The sequence below is a fragment of the Quercus suber genome, unplaced genomic scaffold (assembly GCF_002906115.3).
Source record: "Quercus suber isolate HL8 unplaced genomic scaffold, Cork oak 2.0 scaffold_193, whole genome shotgun sequence".
NCBI lineage: Eukaryota > Viridiplantae > Streptophyta > Magnoliopsida > Fagales > Fagaceae > Quercus > Quercus suber.
The window spans coordinates 258,915-264,545 of NW_027069651.1; positions in this window are offsets into that span (position 1 = coordinate 258,915).

Here is a 5,631-nt window from a genome sequence, read left to right on the forward strand (position 1 = left end):
AAATAAAAATTGCTATTTGTGTTGCTCATATATGTTTTTTCAAGCAAGTTCAAACTCATTGACAGTTACATGTTCAATTTTACAAGGCCAATCCATTTAGGAGACCTCTAGGAGTAGGAGGAAGAACTATCTCCTACATTAGGTGTCTCACAGCATATAAAGTCTCAAAATATATGGATGATGGATCCCACCAACTTTGAGACACCAAGTTTGTACACCCGTGGTAAGAGATAACTTTAATTCCCAAAGACTGTATAGTTTCACGGGGAGGCATCAAAGATTCAAGAAGCATCATTCCTCGAACAAATCATTGGGCATTTAACTTTTAACACAGAACAAGAGAATATTTTTTGGTAACAAGAACAAGAAGAAAATTTTGCGAGTGTGATTTGTGTATAACATTTATTATCAGCATTAAAAGGTAGAGAATGTAATAATTTATTTTCAGCCTATCAAATGTGGCAATTGATTGCTAGCAAATATTATATTGACTACTTGATGGAGATGGGATGGGACGGGATAATGTGCCTTCCATGTGTTCAAAAGGTGACCGATTAGAAAAATGTTAGCAACCTAAAAAAGAGTTATGCTAATGAGTGTTCTTAGAGTATTGGTTAATAATTTATTTTAAAAAAAGTTTTGATACTACTTTTATGAGAAGTGAAAAAAATTATCAAAATATTAATTATTTTTTTTATTTTTCATAAAAATTTTATTTAAATAAATTATTAACCAGTGCTCTAAGAGCACTCGTTAGCATTTTTCCTCAAAAAATTATACAATTTTTACTACAACTTATTACATGGCATATTGTGAGTGACGAAAAAAGCATGTACTATAAGTGATAGAGAAAACATTATAAGTTTACTCGTCAGCATTTTTTCTCAAAAAATTATACAATTTTTCTTACAACTTATTACATGGCGCATTGTGAGTGACAGAAAAAACGTATACTGTGAGTAATAGAGAAAACATGATAAGTTTACGTCGATGCACACCTCTAACTCTCATGACTAGTCACAAAATGAGTTGTGTCAAAAGTGTTGAGAGTTTTTTGTGGTCTCGGCATTGTTCTACTCATTAATTATTACCTGTTTATTTGGACGGTGTGTTTGTTCACAACATGCGCAGGATTGCATCATATGGATGTGTCTGCCAGACTGGGTGCTTGTGGGCCTCTATGCCTTTTCCTGACAAAGCTATTTATTTGGGTGCTTGTGGGCCTCTATGCCTTTTCCTGACAAAGCTATTTATTTATGGATTAGTGTCATTATCATGTTGTAATTAATTGGCAACCTTATTTAAAAAAATCTCTATCATGATGCTTCTCATATAATATTTTAGCATATCAGCATTTATTTAAAATAAAATTTTGGTTGAGATGTACCTTTTTCAGATTTGGAGGAGGCGCATGAATTTTTATAGAGAAAAATAGTCGGTTGTTTAGATGGAGAAAGTTTGTATCCAGACACACATGTTAAACCGATGAAAGGGTTGGGAGAATGAGATTCAGAATATTGAAAAAATAATATATGAAAAGGAATATTAGAGAAGAGAAACAAGTTCTCTCTTTTTGAGTTTGTAGCCAAAATTTATGATCTAAATTTGGGCCACACTCATATCTAGCCAACCATTACTTTTCTTTCTTTTTCCACAACCTATTATGGGTCAAGGAAAAGGGTTTAGCAGCTTTAATTCTTCAATCCAATTATTCATTACTTTACACAACACCTTAATAATTAGCAAGAGAATTAATAAAGTTATAAAAGTATATCGTAAGATCCCACGACAACTATATAGAATAGTATGATAAAATATCATTTCATTAATCTTTGACTTGAACAAATTAAAATAAATGCACGCAAATGAAATTTAAACGAGATATTTTAATCTTTGGGAGAGTGTGCATTTGGAAACTTATTATAAGATGGTTTTTTTTTTAATTAAATTATTTACTATTTGCAGATCTCATACTAATTTTTGTCTTATATTTATTTCAAATAATTTAATTTTTAATTTTTTTAAATAAACTAATTTTTAACTTTTTGTCTCACAATGTACAAATAAATTATCAGAAATAAGCAATTCTCAAACATACACAAAAGTTTGGGATAATAATCATTTTGATTTCTAAATTTCAAATTGTACCCTTTTAAGTTTGGGATAATAATCATTTTGATTTCTAAAATTTTAATTTTATCAATTTCGTCCTCAAACTTTTCCAAAGCCGTTAATGTGGTTATTTTGTCCATGACCATTAAACATTTTCCGATTAATACCATATTGTAAGCAAAAGAAATATTTTGGTAAGTCTTTAGGCAAATATTCTTCCATTCGTTTCTTGGGAAGAAAGAAAGAGTAGGCTCATATATATGCGAACTCCCAAGTCCATCCAAAGAGGATCGAACAAAAGCAAACCCAAGCAATTGCTGACATTGATTACAATGTGGCCTTTGGATGTAAGTGTTTCAGACTTCTATCCCACATATCGAAATTCCACAGTATAAAGAGAATGTGGAATTGGCCTTCATCCCCACAGGACTAAACACCTTTTGCCATTCTTAGATCACCAATAGTGTCCATGATGATTCCACCACAACAAAAGCTAGCTTTCTTTGGGGGTTGCATAATGCCCATAGGCCATAGCATTTTGAGAACGTGCCACTGTCTTACAAAGTTTCGCGCCCCACTTTTTCCTTTGGCGCCCTAATCAGTACAACTAATAGGCCAAAAGGTTATTAATTTTTCATAAATGGAGACGATTTATAAATTTCATCTTTAATTTTTCTCACCAAAAATACATTTTGGGGTAATGTTTAGATGAGATCTTGTTACACATACACAAAAAAAAAAAACAAAAAAAAAAAAAAAAAAAAAAAAAAAAAAAAAAAAAAAAACACTTAACTTTTATTAGGTAGCATATGGTTTTAAACAAGTGCAAAATGATAAAGACTAGTCTTATCTCAATTAGGTGAAACTTTTCTTGTAGAAGAATGATTTCTTTTCTGCTCCATTTTTTCACGGCAATGGTTCCATTTACTGACCCCCAGCCAAGTGAAAATTGTGTACGTATGAACTAATTAAACCGCGTTGGTCAACATTGGCGTGCTTATCCCACCCCCACCCCACCTCACCCCTCTTTAACGGGTGCTTATCCCCTCCCCCTCTTTAACGGTGAAAATGCTTTTCATTTGCTTTTATGTATATATGAGATGAAATTCGTACATGTCCTCAAAGTCATAATAATGAGTATATTTAAATATATATATTATATATTATATTTTATACATATTTTATAAATTTTATAAGTGGTTGACAATAAGAGTTTAGGCACTTTTTTTTTTTTTTTTTTTCAACACTTAGTTGATTTTTTCAAAAAGTTACGAGGTAAGAAAATGGATGTGTCGATATTGTTTTTGTTGAAATATTCTAACTTTGAAGGACTTGCTCTGAATTCCGGGAAAATTTTAATGACCTGAAAAATAAAGCTCATATTTTGGGTCTTATTTTAGGTAAGTGGTGGCCATGGTGGAGACCTAGAGTCTCAACAAACGGTATTGTCAACGGCCAGCATAGCTCCAGGAGCAGATAAAGTTGACAAGGGTTCTGTTGCTCTAGACCTTGTTTCCTCAAGGACTTCTGATATCAGCCAGGATGACTCAGGAGAAGCAGTAAGTACAAGTTCTCTATTTTCTCCCCCATGGATCTATATATGGTAAAAAAGTATACCTTTAATTTCTTTGAGCTTGGCTTATTTGTTGAGCTCTCACAAGCCAAAGCCATGTAAAAAGAAGAATGAAAAACCGCTGCTTTCTTGTGCCCTACTTGTAGATGAATGAGCTTTAGTTCTCTTTAAGAGTCAAGAGTACAGTCACATGTGATGTTAATATACTCTAATTGAGCCACATTAACGTTCACATCATCATTATTATTTTTTTTTTCCAATTTTTCTATAATTTTTTTTAACATTTACTTTTTTTTTTAATAAATATTTATACTTTCTTATCACCACACATCCTTAATACGATGGTCACTCTACAAGTATAAGTGTTTGTATAGTGTAGGGAACAAGAGTTGGGATTCAAGTTTTCAGGAGAGAGTTTTACACACATATACACTTAGATTAGAGTAGAATTCTATCTTGTATCAAAAAAATATTTACACTTTCTTCAACCTTTCTCCATCCCTTACTTTTTTATCTCTCCACTACCCTCTACCTTATCTTTTCATCTCACCACTACCCTCTACCTTAATATCACTCTTCATCTTTCCATTCATCTTCATTTTTTTATTGTCCTTTCTTATCTACACTCTCTTACTATAAATTTGTCATTCTTTTTTCTATTCTTTACTTACTTTTCCCTCACAAAAAATGTTCTCTCTCTCTCTTTCTCTCTCTCTCTCAATTTTTTGGTGGATTTTTTTTTTCTTGCATCTCTATGTTAGGTTGATAAGTTGTTATGTTCTTTAGAACTTTATATTAAGTTGATGTGATTTAGTTTTGTGATTTAAGTTTTTTTTCTCTCTTTAATTGTTAATTTTATTACATATGTTTTTCTTTAAATTCTTAGTTTGTGTGCTTTGAATTCATCTATTTAGTTGTTCCATATATGTTATTTTTGTATAACATGACATTTGTTCTATGAAATTCCTTTTAGACTTGATACGCTATCTTTTCATTTGATTTTTTTTTTCTCTCCTCATGTGTAGTGATTGTCTTCTAACAAATACTATTCTATTTACATATTTAGAAATCTATAATGCATTCATGTTCTTCTTATATCGTGATAAATCTGAGTAGTTAAATAGTATTGTTATTTAATTTACTACTACAACATACTTTTTCCTGAAAGTTACATCTGAATATTTCAAAGCTCATTTTCATGATTACTCTTTTGTGTGGTGAGTTGAAATATTGTTGGGTAATGATGTATGTTAGATTGTATGTGTAGCCTCTTGACTTGCAAAGAGTAAGTACTGATTTATGCTAAGTTTTTGTTATTGATATCCTTTAGAGCTATAATGGTTGATAGGTCTAATGAGACTCCATTAATTTACGTGAGGCCTCAATCTCACCCAAATGTCAAGCAATAAAACAAGACAATTCATGTTCATCTTTAAGATTTATTTATTTATTTTTTTTTAAAAAAAAGGTTAGCTTTCTGGTAACCACCAATTCATTTTGTTAACTCAATATCAGAAAGTAACTTTAATTTAGTTATATGGATAGGGTTTATCATTTTTCATGTTGCAAATATATATATATATATATATATATATAATGTTTTAATTAAATAAAAATAAATAAAATTTTCCTTATAATGGGTTTATCATTTTTCATGTTGCAAATATATATATATATATATATATATATAATGTTTTAATTAAATAAAAATAAATAAAATTTTCCTTATAAAATCGTACTCATTTTTTTTTATAACATTTACACTTTCTCTAACAATTTTTTATTTCTTTTACATTTTCATTTCCCCACTACCCTCTACCTTAATAGCATTCTTCATCTTTCTCTTTATCTTTATTTATTTTGTTTCTTCTTATTCTTATCCTCTTATTATAAATTTTTCATTATCTTTTCTATTCTATATCTCTATGCATAATTTTCCCTCACAA